We start from the raw sequence: 23,675 nt of genomic DNA on the forward strand, positions 1-23,675 counted from the left end.
AGCAGTGAGTCTCATTGATTAGTGTGGCAGCAGTGAGTCTCATTGATCAGTGTAGCAGCAGTGAGTCATTGATCAGTGTAGCAGCAGTGAGTCTCATTGATCAGTGTAGCAGCAGTGAGTCTCATTGATCAGTGTGGCAGCAGTGAGTCATTGATCAGTGTAGCAGCAGTGAGTCTCATTGATCAGTGTGGCAGCAGTGAGTATCATTGATCAGTGTAGCAGCAGTCAGTATCATTGATCAGTGTAGCAGCAGTCAGTATCATTGATCAGTGTGGCAGCAGTGAGTCTCATTGATCAGTGTAGCAGCAGTCAGTCTCACTGATCAGTGTGGCAGCAGTCAGTATCATTGATCAGTGTGGCAGCAGTCAGTATCATTGATCAGTGTAGCAGCAGTCAGTCTCATTGATCAGTGTGGCAGCAGTCAGTATCATTGATCAGTGTGGCAGCAGTGAGTCTCATTGATCAGTGTAGCAGCAGTCAGTATCATTGATCAGTGTAGCAGCAGTCAGTATCGTTGATCAGTGTAGCAGCAGTCAGTCTCATTGATCAGTGTGGCAGCAGTGAGTCTCATTGATCAGTGTATCAGCAGTGAGTATCATTGATCAGTGTAGCAGCAGTGAGTCTCATTGATCAGTGTATCAGCAGTGAGTATCATTGATCAGTGTATCAGCAGTGAGTCTCATTGATCAGTGTAGCAGCAGTGAGTCTCATTGATCAGTGTAGCAGCAGTGAGTCTCATTGATCAGTGTGGCAGCAGTCAGCCTCATTGATCAGTGTGGCAGCAGTCAGTCTCATTGATCAGTGTGGCAGCAGTGAGTATCATTGATCAGTGTGGCAGCAGTGAGTCTCATTGATCAGTGTAGCAGCAGTGAGTCTCATTGATCAGTGTAGCAGCAGTCAGCCTCATTGATCAGTGTATCAGCAGTGAGTATCATTGATCAGTGTGGCAGCAGTGAGTATCATTGATCAGTGTAGCAGCAGTGAGTCTCATTGATCAGTGTAGCAGCAGTCAGCCTCATTGATCAGTGTATCAGCAGTGAGTATCATTGATCAGTGTGGCAGCAGTGAGTATCATTGATCAGTGTAGCAGCAGTCAGCCTCATTGATCAGTGTGGCAGCAGTGAGTCTCATTGATCAGTGTAGCAGCAGTCAGTATCATTGATCAGTGTAGCAGCAGTCAGTATCATTGATCAGTGTGGCAGCAGTGAGTATCATTGATCAGTGTAGCAGCAGTTAGTCTCATTGATCAGTGTGGCAGCAGTCAGTCTCATTGATCAGTGTGGCAGCAGTGAGTATCATTGATCAGTGTAGCAGCAGTCAGTATCATTGATCAGTGTATCAGCAGTGAGTCTCATTGATCAGTGTGGCAGCAGTGAGTATCATTGATCAGTGTGGCAGCAGTGAGTATCATTGATCAGTGTGGCAGCAGTGAGTCTCATTGATCAGTGTAGCAGCAGTCAGCCTCATTGATCAGTGTGGCAGCAGTCAGCCTCATTGATCAGTGTAGCAGCAGTGAGTCTCATTGATCAGTGTAGCAGCAGTGAGTCTCATTGATCAGTGTGGCAGCAGTCCAGAGATATTCCATAGCGTGTCACAGAGGGGCTCCTCCAACCAGAGAAGCTCAGAGGGATTAAGCTCAAGAAGAACATCGTTGTACATCTGTCTAATGTTGCCTGTTTGCCGGGTAAATTCTCCCTGTATCTAAAGTCCTTGAAGCTGATCCCAAAACAGGCTGATCTCACAGACTAAACCTTTTCTTAAGAAAAACTAAGTAATTAATACCGAGAATAGATTAGGTACAGTCAGAGAGACAAGTTAGTTATTTGGTTCCATGGCAAACCCAAAGTGGGCAATAAATGACCAGCTGGAAATATGAAAAAGCATAATAATAATTTACCAAAACCAATACTGGAGTGAAAGTCACAGCACTACAAATCACCAAATTAACTAAACTCCAATTAATCAACTAAATAAATGACCAAATAAACCAAACTATAAAATACATAAAGGCCAAGGCCCCATGAAATCTAAATATTTTTGTTATTTTATCACATATGTCTTGCACTGATTGTGTGCAAGTACAAGTGTACGTAACTATCTCCGTAACTATCTCCGTAACTATCTTCGTAAGTAGTTCGTACGAACAAATGCCTGAACACGTGAAACAGTGTTTGTAAACGGCCAACATGTTCTCAGCTGAATGAAGAAGAACGTCACTCATTCTTATTCTTCACCTGGATTTGCATACAGAAAGGCCCCTCCAGCTCCTTATAAGGGAGAGAGAGGCTAAGCATTGCACTTCGGTTGTGCTGACCCGTGTGGGGGAAAATATCCAAAATGTAGCGCAAAAGCTATTTGCGACTGATCAAAATTGTATTCGATTAGATTCAAATGTATTGTCATTATACAGCACAAGTACAATACAACAAATAATAAGTTTGGCATCTAAACAGAGTACAAATGTAACAGTGAAGTGCAATAGTAACATATTGTACACTGCACAGGGCCCAGTAGTTAAAAAAGTTTAATCTCAATCAGATCCAATCAGATATAGAAATCCCATTTTCTGTGATCCAGGATCAGACAACTCGGCCAGATTTTGTCCCGGTATTGTAAAGCAATTCAGGATAGGATCAGCCTGTTCCAGATTTAGACTTTTCAAGATTACTACATCCTGAATATCAGTGTTTTAATCCTACCGATCTCCATCTAGTGGATATGAAAAAGAATACAAGGGAGACAAGACCACATTGCATAAACATCTATAATCTCTAATTATATTTTTTATTACATAAAGGACATACAATCATAATGGAATTGTAATACAAATAAATAAAATACTCCCACTAGGGTAACAACTAAAAACATTCATCCAAAGGCAGCTGGATCATCCAGGTGTGCTGTGAGGAGCTGAATTCTAAGTGAGGTTTCAGTTTGCTGAAGGTGATGACAGATGATGGAAGATATTTTTTCTTTAATCTAAATTACATTTGTGATTGACAATATTTGTTGTGATACTTTTATGAGCATAAACATTTATGTCATCATTTGGTTGAAAACGAAATAGGCTACCACAAACGTGACCAAACATTTTAAAATGTAATTGATTTGCCATGAAGGCAAAACATTTTTATATTATTTCAGTTAACAAACTTTGCCATCTCATTTATATTGAAACAATTTTTTTTATAAATTGTATAGTACATTTTGCTCTGGTAATCAACTGGAAATCCACCTTTCTGGTGGGATCAAGATAATAAAATTGTCTGGGATCAAACAATCCTGTGTTGTCGGTTTGAAGTATCCACTTACAAGATTTGATCCAGATTAAAGTTTGGATTTGATTTCCCGATCAGATCGGATATCAAAGTGATCCTAATTCTGATTTTTGGTTTTGAACTACCCAAAATCCAAATCAGATCAGAGATCTCCTCCTAGAAGTGGATGGCTGCTTAATCCACTCTTCCCCAGAAGTCCACAACCTGGGTGTCATACTGGACTCCACCCTCTCTTTTCACTCCCATTTAAAATCAATAACTAAATCAGCTTTTTTCCATCTCAGGAACATTTCCAGACTCCGTCCATATCTCCCTGACTCTGTAGCAGAGACTCTCATTCACGTCTTTGTCACCTCCCGTCTCGACTACGCAAACTCTGTTCTCGTAGGGCTACCCAGCAATGCCCTGAACAGGCTACAATACGTCCAAAATTCTGCTGCTAGGGTTCTCACCCGTACCAAGTCCTGACACCACATCACCCCCACCCTCATCCACCTCCACTGGCTTCCAGTCAAGTCCTGCATCAATTTCAAGTTATATAGCATACTTGGCTATCGCGTCTCGCTCTGCCAATGAGGTAACATCTTATCTCCTTGCACATAATGTGCTCACGAAACAAACAAATGCACTCACTTGCACGTGACCAAGCCACGCCCCTGCGTCTCCCTATATGACACCTGAAATGGTCACACTCCACCTTCCTCTTTTAGTTTCCAACACGGAAGTAGCAGTGCACTCTGTGAACTAGTTGTTATGAAAACGTAGGGAGAAATTACACAATGTTGGGCATTCGCCAGAAGTTCACCAGCCTTCTCGGCACATCCTAACAGCGCAACGGGCCTGTCCTGGGTTTCCTCGTCTCGTGACAGCGGACTGAGGGACGTCGTGCGACGGTTAGCTGTCGAGCTAAGTCGTGCACAGGTAGGGCCTCCGCTATCAGGCATTGATGCTAGCATGGGTAATACTGCTCGTTGTCTCGTGAGACGACCGAGTGATGTATTGGCGCGCGGGGGGGGGGGGGGGGGCGGGATATTTGGGAAAACATTACTCTCTTTTGGATGTTTTCCGAGTATCCTAGCACGCAGCTAATGCTACAATGTTGGGGCGCCGTTCCCCTTGTTCCCCATCGAGGGCTGTCTTTACTAAAAGGTCTTCCCTCCTCTTAACCATTCATGCTGACGGTCAATCGGTGTCTAATGTTGGGGGTTTAACGGGGGCTTGTTTACCATTTACATGGGTGGATGGGCTGAGGGTCAGGGCAGGTGTGCTTTTTGTGAATCTATGAATTGAAAATGGGGGTCCCTGGTGTGGACGGGACTAACGTTTTCTCTGGTCTGCATCCCCTTAACAATTGTGTGTATGGGCTAGCCCATTCTGCAATATGTTAATAGAGTTTTTGTTCATTCATTCATTTATCCCTTCATGGGTGCACACCACAGTGGAGGTTGTTGCATGCCTACTAGTGAGGCAGTGCTTCACTAGTAGTAGACTTTGGTCTGCAGCCACCACTGGTGTTCCGTGCTTAGTGAAGCAGGTGGCATCAGTCCTTTGCCCTGACATGGTGGAACGGTGTCCCGCCTGGCCGACGCCATGAGGCGAGTCGGCCCGGCAGGTAGCAGGTGGGCTGATGAAGCCTATACCGCCGCGGTATAGAATTAGCAGCGACTGGCAACATTGTTCAATTTGCTGTTTTTTCTGTCAAAAATTGTGTCGGGTGGTGGGGCCTTAGGGCCAGCCGACGTCAAAACATCGTGCAAGGTTTTGAGGTTATTCAGCTTTTGACCTAGCCGCAAGCTAGCTTTTGACCTAGCAGCCAGAGGTGAGAGCACGGCCACGCCAGCGGCTGTGGCGAGGCCCCCGGCCAGCAGCCATGTTTCCCCCGCCTGAGATACTCTGGACACAAAGAGGACAGGTGATCACAAGGCCGACAGCCTCGGCGGCAGAGGGATCGGCTACATTAGATGAGCACACCCTAAAAAACCATCGCCGTCTAGCTGTGTCTAGCACGCTCTCCGGTCACTCCCCCCCCCAACGCCAGCGGGACACGGGCTCTGATTTGTTCCATTTGGCTGCGGGCCACATGCTTTCAGTGAAGCGCAAGCGGCCCCACGTTTCGCTTCTCATGGGGACAGGGGCTGACACCCAGTTGCTAGCTAGGCCTGGGTCTGCGTGTGAGAATGCTGTGCTGTCAAGTGGCTCCCACGCCACGCGTTCTGCGTCTGTGTTTGGTGAGCCTGGTGTTGTGTCTGTCGACGGAAAAGGTTGTCAGCGGGGGGAACTCGAGGCCCAGGAGGTCGCAGCGTGAGTTCCCCCAGCCCCGCCCTCGCCAGGCCGGGTGTCACGTTAGTGTCTCCCCCAACCGGAAGACCGGCGGTGGTCAGTCAGGCACGCGTGGTTTGAGTGGTAGTAATATCACTACAGGGCTACGGTGTGTAGGAACCCACCCTATCGGGCAGTGTGGGGACCACACGCCTTGCATGCCCAGCTGCAGAGCAGGCTATCCTCAGCAGTCCATGCGGGGAAGATGCTCAGTGGGGGAGCTTATGTCACCTAGTGTGATGGCCGCTCTCCCTGTATCAGACCGGCCCTTTCTGTCGGGGTCCCCCCTTGGGTACGATTGCCTCATTGGTAGAGTCAGGGTGTGATATCCCGGCTCCGCAAGACGCCCTGCTCGCGCGGTTGGCGAGTCCAGGGTTGGCAACGCACAGCGGGCGGGACCGGGCCTCCTATCTACAGTTCCTGGCGGACCAGCGCCAGTTGGCGGCGGGTGCGCTTTGGGATTATCATCACGTATGGCTACAGCAGTGCCATATGTCAAGGTGGATGGAGAGAACGCTGAGGCGGGGGTTTGTGTTGCAGTTTGCACAACCCCACCCTCCGTTTTTTGGGTTTGGTACAGACCCTTTTGTCAGGGTTCGCAGCAGTGACAGCTCTGGCCGACGAGATCCAATCATCTCTGTTGGCGAAGCAGGCCGTCGTCGTAGTCCCATGAGAGGACGCGGTGAGCGGCGTTTCCTCCCGGTATTCTCTGGTGCCTGAGAAATCGGGGGGGGGGGGGGGGGTGTCAGACCCATACTGGACCTGTCCCATGGAAGGTTCAGAATGTTGACCGTCTCCCACCTGTTAGGCGCTGTCAGGTGGGGGACTGGTTCACCTCCATAGACTTGTAGGATGCGTATTCGCATCCCGATCTTCCATCGTAGGACATACCTATGCTTCCTTTGCAGGGCTTAGCGTACGGGTACCAGAGGCTGCCGTTCGGCTACTCTCTGGCTCCCCGCATCTTCACCAAGTGCCTGAGGACCGCCCTGGGGCCTCTGCGTCGTCGGGGATAAAAATTTTATTCTACCCTGGATGACGTTCTGGGCCTCGGCGGGTCAGGGAAGATCGCCAGGTCTCATACCAGGCAGGTGGTGGAATTCCTCACAAGCCTGGGTTTTGCTGTAGACTGGAAGTAGAGTACTCCTCTTCCCAGTCAACGGGTGGAGTACTTGGGCTTATTTCTAAGCTCAAGGTCTATATGGGCATCCCTCTCAGAGCAGCGGCGAGTGGGTGGTTCTTGGTGCGCTCGGGAGGTTCCGTCCTAGGACGGGTACGGCGCTGTCCGTGATGCGCCTGCTCGGTATGATGGCATCTGCTCACTCTGTGGTCCCTCTTGGCCTCCTCTTCATGAGGAGGATACAGAGGTGGTTTTTTCCAGTATGGAAATGGACCCGGTGAGAGACAAGTGGAAGCGGCTGAAGGTTCCCATGTCAGTACTGGCGGACCTCGTCCTCTGGGGAGGGCCTGGTGCCCTCACCAGCGGGGTCCCCGTGGGCAGCAGACTGTCACACGTCACGGTCTTCACCGACGCCTCCCTCACGGGATGGGGGGGGGGGGGCATGTCGGGCCAACGCAGTAGGGGGCAGCTGGCAAGACCATGCTGCCCGGTCTGCGCTACATTCAATGTGTTGGAATTGAAGGCAGTCCTTCTGGTCCTCAAACGGCTCGGCCACCTTGTGGTGGGCAAGCATGTTTTGATCAGGATGGACAACACGACATCAGCGTCGTATATTGACATACAGGGAGGAGTGCGCTCCCCCCATCTGCACCGGGCGGCGGTCGGGCTCTGGCTATGGGTTTCTCCATCTGCACAGCCTGAGGGCTCTCCACATCCCCGGCAGGGAGAATGTGGGTGCAGATGTGATGTTGCGGGGCGGTCCTCACCCTGACGAGTGGGGACTACGTCCAGACATAGTCGGACAGGTCTGGGACCGATTCCGTGGCCGCCCGGGATTCTGTACGCATTCCCCCCCATACACCTGATAGCTCAGCTGTTGGGGCGGGTACGTCGGGAGCGCAGGACTTGATCCTGGTCGCGCCGGGCCGGGGCTCAGCTGTGTGGTCCCCGACCCTGATTCAGCTCTGTGTGGCCCCGCCGTGGCCTGTTCCGTGGTCACCGCAGGCCCTCTCTCAGGCACGCAAACTCTGTTCTGCCTCCTGTTCTGGGGCAGCCTTTAGGCTTGGCTGAGGAAAGTGTGAATCTGGTGGGGATGCGTCTTGACTATTCTGTGGTTAACGCTATCCGGAATGTGCACGCTCCGTCCACTACCGCGGCTTACGCTGGGAAGTGGCGTATGGTTGAGTGTGGGGGCAGAACATTGTTCAGCCACCCTCTCGTGAAACGTTTCCTGCTTGGCGCTTGGCGTCTCAAGCCTGTGGAACGTTCTCTGTCTCCGAGTGGGACCTCCAACTGGTCCTGGGCCGGTTGTCGGAGGCCCCATTTGAGCCTCTTGAGCAGGCGCCATTGGATCAGCTGTCTTTAAGACCGCGTTCTTTTTGGCCATCACCTCCGCTAAGCGCGTGGGTGAGCTGTGTGCTCTCTCGGTGCGGCCTGAGTGCCTGTCTATTCGGCCGATAGCGGTGCGACTCTGAGGCCTAATCCAGTCTTCGTGCCAAAGAATATCCGGAGCTCTTTTCGCTCAGGGGATATTGTGGTTCAGGCGTTTCATCCGCCTCCTCACGCTAGTGAGTTGGAGGTGAGCCTTCACCTGTCGTGTCCTGTCCGTGCACTGGGGGTTTACCAACACAGGTTCTCAGGGCTTCCGATCAACTGTTTGTTTGTTACGGTGGCCCTCGCGCGGGTAAGGCGATGTCCAAGCAGCGCCTGTCACATTGGTTGTGCGAGGGCATTGGCCTTTGCTGCATGTTGGCTGGACAGGTCCCCCCCGGGGGCATCAGGGCGCACTCCACTCGTGGAGTGGCGGCCTCTGCTGCCCTGTTAGGGGGGGCCTCGGTGGAGGACATCTGTGCTGTGGCCTCCTGGTCCTCCCCGGGTCCTTTCGTTAAGTTTTACCTTGTGGACATGACTGGGGGTTCTGTCTCCCAGGCGGTTCTGAGGTCTGGGACCTCTCCTGCGTCCCACCATTTGGTGGGCTGGCAGGGGTGTGTGGGTGTGGGCCACGGGGTGCTGTGTCACACGTGGTCCCGCCTGTGCTGTGCGTTTTCAGGGGTGCCTGGTTCCCCCTTTTTCACACTTTGGTGGAGTTGACTGCCTCCCCCCCTTCGTTAGGATGGGCGGGTGGACGGGACTCCCCTCCTCCCTGGCTGGGGCTTACGGGCCCTCAGGGGGTACACTTGTCGGGCCACGTGTCCGCTCTGCCCCATATCTCATTGGCAGAGCGAGACGCGATAGCCAAGTATGCTATATAACGAAAGGTTATTTCATAACCTACTTATATGAATACTGGCTGAGCGTCTTGCTCTTAGCGCCCTGAGGTCCCTTGGATGTTTTTTTCCGTGTATGGAAATCGTTCTGAGGAAGGTGGAGCGCGACCATTTCCGGCGTCATATAGGGAGACGCTGGGGCGTGGCTTGGTCACGTGCAAGTGAATGCATTTGTTTGTTTCGTGAGCACATTATGTGCAAGGAGATAAGAAGTTATCTCATTGGCAGAGCGAGACGCTCAGCCAGTATTCATATAACTAGGTTATGAAATAACCTTTCGATCCTCCTCATCACCTACAAATCCCTTCACTCCCTTGCCCCCCGGTACCTAGCTGACGTCCTCCTCCATCCCTACATCCCGTCCCGGAGGCTGCGGTCCTCTGATTCCTGTCTCCTCTCTATCCCACCAACCTGCGGACTGTAGGTCCCAGAGCCTTCTCTCTTGCTGCACCCACCCTTTGGAACTCACTCCCTCCAAACATCCGTAGTGCTACATCCCTGCACTCCTTCAAATCCCAACTCAAAACCCACCTCTTCACTAAATTTGTAAATTACTTTTTCTTTTTTCTTTCCTTTCCTTTTTACTTTATTGTTACGTTGTTCCCTGATCCCCTTCCCCTAGCTGCCCCCTCCTGTTAAGCACTTGGGTCTCTTGAAAGGCGCTATCTAAGATATTATTATTATTATTATTATTATTATTATTATTATTATTATTATTATTATTATTATTATTATTATTATTATTATTATTATTATTATTATTATTATTATTATTATTATTATTATTATTATTGTTGTATGAAATAACCGGATGAGTATACAACAACTTTGGGTTAAGGCTTAAGCTTATCCCACATTTTGCATTCAATGCTAGAAGTCAGATGATTGACAGGGGCTGGGAAGTGAAGTTTTTTTGGAGAGAGCTATGATTGAGGGGCCTTTTGTGTCTAGAGGGGGAGGGAAAATTGCAGGGAGATAATGGTTCAAGTTTCAAGATTTGTTTTATTTGTCACGTATAAAGTACATGTACATTACAGTGAAATGGTTGGTTCTGTATGAGCCCCCTGAGATTGTGCTTCATACAGTAAAAAAAAGGAAAAAGAATAAAGTCCAAACACTATACAAAACACTATACAAAATATACAATATACACACTAAAGTAAAGTACAAAATGCAAACAAATTAGGTACAAAATGCAAACTTTTTTCAAATGCAAAATGCTAAAATTAGGTACAGTATGGATGTAGTGCAAATATCTTTGTAATAAATTATCCATATGAATGTAACAACATTCTCTCTCCACTCTCCCTCCGTGTGTGTGTGAGTGTGTAATGTATCACTCTAAAGTCACTTGATCACATTTGAATAACACAGCTATGTCTGCTCTCCTGAAGCTCACCTGCCAGGTGTTAGGTGGGGGGCGGGTTATGTATCGCAATGGCCAGTGGGAAAAGTAGTCTAGTAGCTAGTATGCATTGTTAACAGAAACAGCTCCAGGTCTTTTAAGCTCGTCGTTCAAAACGAGCTATTGTGGTATAATCACGGTTAATAAAACATAGATTGAAAAGTATCCAATCTATAAAGTGACGGCTTATTTTGAAGGTATGCACCTGTACGTTCATATCATGTAAAACAAATGTAAGATTGCTCAACAAGACCTAAAGTCACATATTTATTTTCTGCACTGAACTTTTAACTTTTAATTTTCTTTGTTTTTGTTTTAGTGTGTTTATTATTACATATTTATGTTCTATGTCGTATTTCCTCAGAATTACACATTAATGCATGTGTGTCCATTCTTCATTCACAGTTCAGTGTAATAATGCTCCTGTTTATGCATCAGGGTGGGAAACTGATGCTTCTGTTCACTAGTAACAGTAGATGGTAGATGAGTTCATGTGCCACTTTCATCAACTTCCAGCGACTGTTTATATAATTAAGAGGAGAATTCTAAGCCACTGCAGTCATGATTCACCGGGATTAACCCAGTGGTAGATTTCTTAGGCACCTTCTGGCAAAAAAATTATGAAGTAATTTAGACAATGACGTGGCTAGTTAAATGGTAAATGGCTGCTTTTTTTATATAGCGCTTTTATCCAAAGCGCTTTACAATTTGTTACTCACATTTTACCCATTCACTCACACATTCACACACCGACGGCAGAGGCAACCATGCAAGGTGCCAACCTGCTCATTGGGAGCAATTAGCAAATAGTTAGGTCACTAAGAAGAGAGTGATTGGTTTGAGGAAGGACAGAATGAGTCTGTCGAAGCACTTCATAACTGCGGATGTCGGAGCAACAGGTCAAGCTGGTACATCAACAAAATTGGGCAGATAGCACAATAACTAGCAATGCTATTCATCGGCATCGGCTCCGCATTCATCACCATCATCCCCTCCAAACTCATCTCCAAACTTGGTGACCTCATGGAAACCAAGGACCTTGACATCACCCCCTCTGTCTGCAACTGGATACTTGAGTGAACACCGGTGTCCCACAGGGCTGTGTGCTGAGCCCCCTTCTCTACTCCCTCTTCACCCTGAACACCGGGCGTCCCACAGGGCTGTGTGCTGAGCCCCCTTCTCTACTCCTAAACATGGCACCAACACCGTTATCAAGTTTGCAGACGACAGTGGTGAGTCTCATCAAAAACAATAATGAGTCGGCCTACAAGGATGAGGTCCAGCACCTGGTCTACAGGGAGGAGGTCCAGCACCTGGTGGTCTACAGGGAGGAGGTCCAGCACCTGGTGGTCTACAGGGAGGAGGTCCAGCACCTGGTGGTCTACAGGGAGGAGGTCCAGCACCTGGTGGTCTACAGGGAGGAGGTCCAGCACCTGGTGGTCTACAGGGAGGAGGTCCAGCATCTGGTCTACAGGGAGGAGGTCCAGCACCTGGTGGTCTACAGGGAGGAGGTCCAGCACCTGGTCTACAGGGAGGAGGTCCAGCACCTGGTCTACAGGGAGGAGGTCCAGCACCTGGTCTACAGGGAGGAGGTCCAGCACCTGGTCTACAGGGAGGAGGTCCAGCACCTGGTCTACAGGGAGGAGGTCCAGCACCTGGTCTACAGGGAGGAGGACCAGCACCTGGTGGTCTACAGGGAGGAGGTCCAGCACCTGGTGGTCTACAGGGAGGAGGTCCAGCACCTGGTCTACAGGGAGGAGGTCCAGCACCTGGTGGTCTACAGGGAGGAGGTCCAGCACCTGGTCTACAGGGAGGAGGTCCAGCACCTGGTCTACAGGGAGGAGGTCCAGCACCTGGTGGTCTACAGGGAGGAGGTCCATCACCTGGTGGTCTACAGGGAGGAGGTCCAGCACCTGGTCTACAGGGAGGAGGTCCAGCACCTGGTGGTCTACAGGGAGGAGGTCCAGCACCTGGTCTACAGGGAGGAGGTCCAGCACCTGGCGGTCTACAGGGAGGAGGTCCAGCACCTGGCGGTCTACAGGGAGGAGGTCCAGCACCTGGTCTACAGGGAGGAGGTCCAGCACCTGGTCTACAGGGAGGAGGTCCAGCACCTGGTGGTCTACAGGGAGGAGGTCCAGCACCTGGTGGTCTACAGGGAGGAGGTCCAGCACCTGGTCTACAGGGAGGAGGTCCAGCACCTGGTCTACAGGGAGGAGGTCCAGCACCTGGTGGTCTACAGGGAGGAGGTCCAGCACCTGGTCTACAGAGAGGAGGTCCAGCACCTGGTGGTCTAAAGGGAGGAGGTCCAGCACCTGGTGGTTGTGGGATATTTGTAGATATCCTGATGAAGAATGTGCTCAGTCAACCGAGGCTTGGATAATAACAAGGGTTTATTAACCAAACAGATAGATTACATAGAGAGAATGGCTGAGGGGCTCTCCCCAGGTGATCAGCTGAAATGACCCAGGTAAAGCGACCTTGATTGTGGTCGGGAGGAGCCCTTTATAGTTCAACAAAGGGGGTGTGTGGTCCCATTTGATAGGTCAGATGGGGGGGAGGGGGTACAGGTTTGGGGACACAGGGGAGGGGGGTGATTCCACAGAGAGGGGGGGGGGCACAGGTAAGGGGAACATATTTACATGAGGACATATTATACCACAATACTCACTTTTCTTTCTTATAATGTGGGTGAGATTAATGTATCATATACCAGGATTGTTTGGAACAGGTAAAAGTGGGGACCGATGTAATCCATCGGTTATCAGATAATGAAAAAAATAGAAAATAATTAAAATAATGAAAATGTTGGCCAATGTGTTCTGTTGGTTGGCCTAATAATTTAAACTAGTATTATTTATATACATGATTCATGACATGATCGACTGGACTGCGGTCTGTGTTATTTTGATATCAGAGATGTGGGAATAGATGTCACCCTTTTCTTTTATTAATCTCTCAAAATACCTATATCAATGAGTGGTCCTCATCTCTGATATCAAACAACAATTAACATAATCATTTGAAGCTATCGCTGTGCAAATATCTTGGCATACCTTCAGTCGTTCATGTCGTGACTCTGGGGAGCTAATGTGATCGTTGTGCATACAGGCATCGTAATAAACCAATTAAATACATGCACTGTCTGTGTGGTCAGAGTGCACAGGGTGAAAAAACAAACTTGTTTGCATAATTATTAGGAATAGGATTTACACATAAGGCTAATGTGTACAAAAACATTTTAACAACCGTTAACCTGGTGGTTAATAAAACTAACATGATTGATTATGGGAAACTGTTCAAAAATATATATATATATATTTTTGCACGTTTTATGATGATTCTTGATGAAATTACTTAGGATCCAGTTGTATTTACCCTGAGTTTGAGTGTCACTTTCATCTGTGATTGCCTCAGTTTTGTTGGTCTTTACTTAGAATCAGGCAATTTTCTCCATTTCTTCTCTATAAATGAGGAGATAAAACGTCTTATGCATTGCTTCTGTATGTAATTCTAGTGCATATACTATCAATGGTTCACCATGCAGGTGCAAAACAACGTTACATGTCCTCTTCTATGAGAGAATAAAACAACTGATTCTTTCTTGTCTGACAATACAATTTTGTAACCTAAGTAATTCAAATGTGATGTAATGTGATCATGTGGTCACTTCTTCCTTCAGCAATACATTTTAGCTCATTATTACTAACTATTGTTAATGCTTTCTCATTGATTTCTTTTCATCACATCCCTAGTTCATCGTTTTGCAGATACATACAATTGTGCGAAAAGTTTCCTGCTTGTGAAGGTATTAATCTGAATGATGTTGCATCGTTGTTGACAAGGTGTTCTCTGTCGGTCGTGTGGCAGGGCCAAACAGTAACACATAAAAATTAAATAAATACATACAATAGACATTACCTTAGTGGCTAATGTGTCAAAATAAAATTGAAAACCGTTAACCTAGTGGTTAATATAAAAGGTGATTATGATAATCGTTATGCATTGTTCTGTGGTGCATACTATCAATGGTCAAAACAAACTTGGTGTCTTGGAACAATCCAACTGGTTCTGCCCTGTTTAACAATACCATTTTGCAATGTGACTCTGTGATCATTTCTCATTGTCATTATAAAATTGGTTAATGCAATCTTACTGATTGTATTTCATCATATTCCTAGTCAATAATTTTCCAGATACATATGAACTCTGTGAAACAGTTCTTGTTTGTGAATCTGACAGTTGCTGTGAAGTGTTGATCATCTGTTCTCGGTCTGTCGTGTGGCAGGGCCAATACATACATAACAATGTGGACAATGTGTGTTCAGAAGTATCTTGTTCCACAGGTCTCTGATGATGTCTCTTCTTGACGATGCAGTCGGGAACATTCACTGGTCGTCGTTCATTCAGAGGGGGCCTACAGGAGGTCGCCGTCCGCTCCCTGTGTACCTTGTCAAGGGTCACCGGTAGCAGTCAACTATAGCGAAGTGTTGATCATCTGTTCTCGGTCTGTCGTGTGGCAGGGCCAATACATACATAACAATGTGGACAATGTGTGTTCAGAAGTATCTTGTTCCACAGGTCTCTGATGATGTCTCTTCTTGACGATGCAGTCGGGAACATTCACTGGTCGTCGTTCATTCAGAGGGGGCCTACAGGAGGTCGCCGTCCGCTCCCTGTGTACCTTGTCAAGGGTCACCGGTAGCAGTCAACTATAGTGGTCTTTTCCTGCAGCCTATGTTGTTCTCCACCACCATCACATGTCTGCCACTGTGCTCACGTTTGGCCCCTATCAGGCCTAGAGACATGGTGGTCAGGGCGTTCTTGAACGTGCTGTGTGGTGGTTGGTCCCCCCCGTTCCTCGTCATCGCGGTACTAGAGGGGCGAGGGGGCGGGCGTTTTTGAATGTGTTGTGCTGGTTTCGCTGTCCTCTCCTCGTCATTGCGGTACCACTTGATGGAGGGCGAGGGCCCGCCGGTGTAGTGGCTAGTCAGTAGGACGCTCTCTCTCACACGGATGACAATCTTGTCATGGGAATCCACCTTGATGGTCGGGGCTTTGGTTCCCATCTGCAGGTGATGGGTTTGGTCTGCAGTGCCGGGGTGGAGGCCGTCAAAGGTTGATCTCCTCTTCGTCAGTGTCTCCTTGGTCAGTCTCCTTCGTGGTCCTCTGCTCCACTTTCTTGGGGATGTCTGTGGGCTGGGTTGGATGGTTCTCCCACGGTTGTTGTCGTCGCCTCTGGTTGTGTCCGCAGCTTCGTGGTTCAGGTCACGCGTCGTCTCACTCGTCCTGTCCTCTCACCAATTCGTGATCTGAGGGTGATAAACACTGCCTTAGAAAACTCCTCACATAAATGATTCAACGCCTTTCTGCTAAAGTGGAAAATCATTTTGGGATTAATTCAATTCATTGTAAATAAAATCACTTAATTGACAATAGGAAATGCAAGCCAATTGCATTAGCAGTGATTCCTTACGTCAAGAAGGTCACATTCACTACAATTTTATCAGATTTTGTATCTAACTAGATCTTACAGCATTAGGCTTTAAATAAAATTTGTAAATGAATGGCCAAAGTCTTGAATCAGATAAAATAGCTCCTTGTCTTCATATTCTGATGGTCTTAAATTGAAGTTGATCTTACCTCAGGCCGCGTACGATGGTGTGTTTCTTCAAGATACTTACCTCGCCATGACTTCTCGGTTGTTCTTCACATCTCAGTGTGGCTCATCATAGCATAGCATGGGGAAAAAACATAAAATCTAGGTAGCCAGTTAATTTTGCATGAAAAACAATCATTCGTTTTGTCATATAACCCTAACTAACCTTACTGTCATGCATTTGTCCTAATAAACTAATCTACACTGTAGCACTCAACACTAATAAAACTAACCTACACTGTGGCACTCAACACTTTGATGAACATTGTTACTCAGCTGATAGAGTTGTGCCCTTTTTGATGTCCTGTCATACAGTGTCAGCTAAATGATCAATGTACGTGTATACCTTGTACATTTAGATAATTGTGTTTCAATTTTGTGGTTGATATTTTGCAGTCATGGAAATGTATTAGTTGTTAAAAGAATAGTCTAAGGAATAGTCATGCATGTTATTGGTTATAAACAGAGAATAGAAGGAGGGGATTGTAAGTAGTTGTTTTCATCATTAATCTTTCATCTCGGGCACTTCTCTAATTCATGTGCCTCTTGAAAAGAGATGATGAAAACGACTGGTTAGTTATTGTTAGTATGGGAGTTAGGTAGATTTTCATAACTGCAAATTCATCACCGGTGTCTAATTCATGTTAATTAAGTGGTTCTCTGTTGCCATCCACCGCCAGGTGAGTTCATCAAGTCTGTGGTCACGAGTGTAGGCATTTGCATTGCTTTGTCTCCCAAGTGTAAATCTGCATCTAAAGCGATACTTCCTACTATACTAAGTGGAGATACTAAGTTGAGTCTCTATAGGTGTGGTCAGACTGGCTATTTGCATTGTCTTTCACTCCACATCGTCCTCAGCTGGTTTGAGTGTTCAAATGTAGATTACTTTGGGGTCTCAATTTAAATGATTGTAGCTGGTCTCACTTTGTGTCTTGTCTGTGTTCAGATGCAAATCACTGGAGTTTCAACTTTTGTGATACAATGTGTTTACACCCATTCTGCATCTTGACCCAGAGCCAGATCTCTTGGTTGTCTGTAAATACAAACACATGTTAATTTTCCACTCTTTTCTAAGACCATCTGAGTGGGTTCTCCTTGATTGTCTGTGAGCTTAACAAAACATCAGCTATTTCTCATCCATCCCGTCCTAGGATGTAATGATAGTGTTATCATTTATCAATCATATCGCATATGTACACAAGCATCATATGAATGTGGAACCACACATTTTGAATCATGTTTAAAAATGTCTTACAATGGAAAGGGCTAGTTATCTTTCATTGGTTCTTTAGATAAACACATTAACTCAAGTGAATATAACCTAAACATCTTACTTTTAAACATGATCTATGTTGTTTGTGCCCAAGTTAGTTAATGTGGACTATAATTCCTGTACTGCCGTATACTGGAAACCGGGAGTGTTTGTTTAACTCTCCGTTTTGGTCAGTATGGCCGGTACGCCCACAGATGTATTATAATTCTGAAACAGACATTGTAATTAGCTTTATGTGACTTATAATGTGTAAATTAAAGCAACATAAACACTCAAGTGATCTGAGATAGTTGTAATTTGCTGTAACTGATAGTTGTGTATATGTACAGTTTCTACGTCAAATGACTCCCTTTTCTTGACTCCTTTTGTATCACAAACAGTACTGAATTTGCAAATCTGGTATGTCATAAATGTATAGTTGTAGCAGTACTGACTATCTGATGAATTGAAAATGGGGGACCCTGATGTAAACAATTCTGGTATTGAAAATGGGGGACCCTGATGTAAACAAGACTAAAGTCTCTCTCTGGTCTGCATCCCCTTAACAATTGTGTGTTGAGCTGTGCTATATTGTACCTATTCTGCAATCTGTTAATAAAGTTTTCAATCAATCAATCAAAGCATCTATATTTATGATTTTCATACTCACCGGGGAAAGCTGCAATGTTCGGTTCGTTTCTCCGGTGGTCTGGGATAATGCAACTCGCATCTCGCCACCGCAGCTCAACACTTTCCAATAGCAGCGCGCACATACATATACAAATAAAACATATACTACACGTGGATTTCATATACCTTCGGCCTTGGGCATATTAAACTTTACGTTTGCCTATGGATAGTTTAATATAAAATCATAACTTAACGGCGCGCATAGCGTCACGTCATTGCTCCATGCGACGTTCGTGTGTTCTCATTCGCCTCGGAAATAACACTTTGCAATTCATACAGTATTTTTCCCACGAGCTCTCAATAGCCTGGAATTCCTATACCAGCGTTTTGTTACCGAATGAACGCGCCTGTGCATATGTGAAACGTAAACAAACTGAAACGATAAAACTATACTTCTCCAAATGGTTGTTCCTGTGGGCCGGTTCCGGAAATTACTATCCTAGTTTGTTCCCGTGAACTGCACTTCAATGTTATTCTTTGTATAACGGTAACTCGTCTCTCAATGCTCGTCGCGCTATCCGCAGCCGGTTCTTGACTCAATAAAGCAACGCGACGGGTCCTATAATACTTGTGCACATACAAACGAGACTTAAACAGACAAACAAACATTAATACATATAAGTTAACGTGTGTGTATATCTGACTGTATTGGATCGCTGTACGTTTAGTCGGCCAACATCTGTTGCGACAAGGCATTTATACCCTTGATATATAACTACACATCGTTATTAAAATCATAACGACCGAACCTGACTTCGAAATTTACCAGCGATATATTAGATTATATATACCTTTTAATCATACTCTCGGCCTCTTAACCCGCGACTAACGTCCTGTTTAATGTACTTTCCGCGACTGATGTCCCGTTTAATGTACATTTACGTACTCCCGGGACATCGCGTAATCATGTACTAACTAGGACATCGCGTGATCATCTTCCCGCTATCTGTATTGATCAATTGGTTAATTTAATCCAAAATACATCGTTTTCAGGAATGGAAGAGATTGTGGGCTTAGTTTGAGGTCGAAACAATGAATATTATGACGCTACTCTGGTAATTTTTAATTATGATTCCATCAGCTTCTCGGTCCTACTTCCCGCCTCTTTGCAAAGGAATCACAGAACGTTTTTAACAGAGTAGCGTTTTCAAGGATATCACATCATAATAAGCTCACGTATCTTCTTTTGTTGTACTGTGTGCCTTAGCTTTTGGTCGGCTCCGACTCGACCTGGAATAGCACTTCAACCTTTGTGCCTAAACTTTTGGGACTAGCACATATAACCCATCCTTTCAGAACCTCCTGATAAGGACCCAGGTGCACGCGCGCCCTGGTAACGATTCTCAATACAGATCAGATATATTAATGCACATTATTCTTACTCAGCCATGATCTCAATATTTGACAACATTCTGTAATATTCACCTGGCACAGAGAAAAGCGGGAAAGTTTTAATTCCTTTCCATAAATTTTTGGTCGACCAGTCTATATACTCACTTTTCTCTGTATAGATGAAACGATACAGCATGCCGGGAGGACGCAAAAAGTCTGTCACAAGTTCGTAGACGCCAATTGTGGGATATTTGTAGATATCCTGATGAAGAATGTGCTCAGTCAACCGAGGCTTGGATAATAACAAGGGTTTATTAACCAAACAGATAGATTACATAGAGAGAATGGCTGAGGGGCTCTCCCCAGGTGATCAGCTGAAATGACCCAGGTAAAGCGACCTTGATTGTGGTCGGGAGGAGCCCTTTATAGTTCAACAAAGGGGGTGTGTGGTCCCATTTGATAGGTCAGATGGGGGGGAGGGGGTACAGGTTTGGGGACACAGGGGAGGGGGGTGATTCCACAGAGAGGGGGGGGGGGGCACAGGTAAGGGGAACATATTTACATGAGGACATATTATACCACATGGTCTACAGGGAGGAGGTCCAGCACCTGGTCTACAGGGAGGAGGTCCAGCACCTGGTCTACAGAGAGGAGGTCCAGCACCTGGTGGTCTACAGGGAGGAGGTCCAGCACCTGGTGGTCTACAGGGAGGAGGTCCAGCACCTGGTGGTCTACAGAGAGGAGGTCCAGCACCTGGTGGTCTACAGGGAGGAGGTCCAGCACCTGGTCTACAGGGAGGAGGTCCAGCACCTGGTCTACAGGGAGGAGGTCCAGCACCTGGTCTACAGGGAGGAGGTCCAGCACCTGGTGGTCTACAGGGAGGAGGTCCAGCACCTGGTGGTCTACAGGGAGGAGGTCCAGCACCTGGTCTACAGGGAGGAGGTCCAGCACCTGGTCTACAGGGAGGAGGTCCAGCACCTGGTGGTCTACAGGGAGGAGGTCCAGCACCTGGCGGCAATTCCTGGGTGTCCACATCCTTGAGGACCTCTCTTGGACCCTCAACACCTCGCCACTGGTCAAGAAGGCTCACCAGTGTCTCTTATTCCTGAGGAGACTGAGGAAAGCCCACCCGTCTCCTGCTGGTGAACTTTTACTGGTGCGCCATAGAAAGGTTCAATAATCAACGCCAATAAGGGTGGCTAGCATAACGTTAGCCTCTAGCTCCAGTAAAGAGAGAGACCAGACAATAAGGCTGGCTAGCATAACGTTAGCCTCTAGCTCCAGTAGAGAGAGAGAGACCAGACAATAAGGCTGGCTAGCATAACGTTAGCCTCTAGCTCCAGTAGAGAGAGAGAGACCAGACAATAAGGCTGGCTAGCATAATGTTAGCCTCTAGTTCCAGTAAAGAGAGAGACCAGACAATAAGGCTGGCTAGCATAACGTTAGCCTCTAGCTCCAGTAGAGAGAGAGACCAGACAATAAGGCTGGCTAGCATAACGTTAGCCTCTAGCTCCAGTAGAGAGAGAGACCAGACAATAAGGCTGGCTAGCTTAACGTTAGCCTCTAGCTCCAGTAGAGAGAGAGACCAGACAATAAGGCTGGCTAGCATAACGTTAGCCTCTAGCTCCAGTAGAGAGAGAGACCAGACAATAAGGCTGGCTAGCATAACGTTAGCCTCTAGCTCCATTAGAGAGAGAGACCAGACAATAAGGCTGGCTAGCATAACATTAGCCTCTAGCTGCAGTAGAGAGAGAGACCAGACAATAAGGCTGGCTAGCATAACGTTAGCCTCTAGCTGCAGTAGAGAGAGAGACCAGACAATACGGGTGGCTAGCATAACGTTAGCCTCTAGCTCCAGTAGAGAGAGAGACCAGACAATAACTGTGGCTAGCATAACGTTAGCCTCTAGCTCCTGTAGAGAGAGAGACCAGACAATAAGGCTGGCTAGCATAACGTTAGCCTCTAGCTCCATTAGAGAGAGAGAGACCAGACAATAAGGGTGGCTAGCATAACGTTAGCCTCTAGCTCCCATAGAGAGAGAGAGACCAGACAATAAGGGTGGCTAGCATAACGTTAGCCTCTAGCTCCAGTAGAGAGAGAGAGAGAGACCAGACAATAAGGCTGGCTAGCATAACGTTAGCCTCTAGCTCCAGTAGAGAGAGAGACCAGACAATAAGGATGGCTAGCATAACGTTAGCCTCTAGCTGCAGTAGAGAGAGAGAGACCAGACAATAAGGCTGGCTAGCATAACCTTAAGCCTCTAGCTCCCATAGAGAGAGAGACCAGACAATAACTGTGGCTAGCATAACGTTAGCCTCTAGCTCCTGTAGAGAGAGAGAGACCAGACAATAAGGCTGGCTAGCATAATGTTAGCCTCTAGCTCCTGTAGAGAGAGAGAGACCAGACAATAAGGCTGGCTAGCATAACGTTAGCCTCTAGCTCCATTAGAGAGAGAGACCAGACAATAAGGCTGGCTAGCATAACGTTAGCCTCTAGCTCCAGTAGAGAGAGAGACCAGACAATAAGGCTGGCTAGCATAACGTTAGCCTCTAGCTCCATTAGAGAGAGAGACCAGACAATAAGGCTGGCTAGCATAACGTTAGCCTCTAGCTCCAGTAGAGAGAGAGACCAGACAATAAGGCTGGCTAGCATAACGTTAGCCTCTAGCTGCAGTAGAGAGAGAGAGACCAGACAATAAGGCTGGCTAGCATAACGTTAGCCTCTAGCTGCAGTAGAGAGAGAGAGACCAGACAATAAGGCTGGCTAGCATAACGTTAGCCTCTAGCTCCTGTAGAGAGAGAGACCAGACAATAAGGCTGGCTAGCATAACGTTAGCCTCTAGCTCCAGTAGAGAGAGAGACCAGACAATAAGGCTGGCTAGCATAACGTTAGCCTCTAGCTCCAGTAGAGAGAGAGAGACCAGACAATAAGGCTGGCTAGCATAACATTAGCCTCTAGCTCCCATAGAGAGAGAGGGAGACCAGAGTGGCGAGCGTCTCAGCCAATCACACATTACGGGGGCGGGGTCTTGCCCAGAGATGCAGTGTAGATCCATCATAACGCCTCAGGGGAAATGCCTACATAATGTGTTCCTGAGATAAGGTCTTTGATTTATCACAGCAAGCTGACACATGCCCTGACTCATTCACACACACACACACACACACACACACACACACACACACACACACACACACACACACACACACACACACACACACACACACACACACACACACACACACTCCCCTTCTGTCTCCTCCCCCTCTTCCTCTGTCCTCCTCCTCTGTCCTGCCCCGTCCCCTCCTCCTTTTTCCTGCTCCTCTTTCCTCCTTCTCCTCTATTCTCCTTCTCACTATTCCTCTGCTGCTCTACTATACCCCAATGTGTGTGTCTCTCTCTCCCTCTCTCTCTCTCTCTCTCCCTCGCTCTCTCTCTCTCTCTCTCTCTCTCTCTCTCTCTCTCTCTCTCTCTCTCTCTCTCTCTCTCTCTCTCTCTCTCTCTCTCTCTCTCTCTCTCTCTCTCTCTCTCTCTCTCTCTCTCTCTCTCTCTGTTGTTTTGAGTTGGCAGGCAGACAGGTGTCTATATAAGGCCTGAGGCTGTTGACTGTTGAGTCTTTATTCTGCTGAAATGATCTGTTTTATTTGGCACAGTGTGGTGTGAGTCCTGGCACCACCTTCACAGAGAAACACAAAACCATTACTTTACTCGTGGTACAGGGCCGCATTAACACCGCCACGGACCCTAGGGCATTAACCCTTTCACTACCATACTACTAACCCTTTCACTACCACATGACAGAATGTTAACCTTTCACTACAACACTACACACGGTTAACCATATATGTAGTGTGGTAGTGAAAGGGTTTGATTGATTGATTGATTGAAAACTTTATTAACAGATTGCAGAATGGGTACAATACAGTACAGCTCAATACACACAATTGTTAAGGGGATGCAGACCAGAGAAAGACTTTCGTCTTGTTTACATCAGGGTCCCCCATTTTCAATTAATCAGGACATATATGACATACATGACATACAGATATACAGTACTGCTACATCTAGACATTTATGACATACCAGATTTGCAAATACAGTACTGTTTGTGATACAAAAAGAGTCAAGAAAAGGGAGTATATACATTTGACGTAGAAACTGTACATTGGAGGAGGTTGGGTGGGGTTGTGTGGGGGGGGGGTTGGGTACATTGGGATATTAACAACCATACTGGGTAATTTACATTAGAGGTGGTTGGGGGGGGGGGGGGGGGGGAGAAACACTGTATAAACAAGCAAAACTGTACATTGGGGGGGGGGGGGGGGGCACTGTACAAACAAGCAAAATTGTACATTG

The sequence above is a fragment of the Notolepis coatsorum genome (assembly GCF_963971535.1).
Source record: "Notolepis coatsorum genome assembly, chromosome: 1".
Taxonomy (NCBI): Eukaryota; Metazoa; Chordata; class Actinopteri; order Aulopiformes; family Paralepididae; genus Notolepis; species Notolepis coatsorum.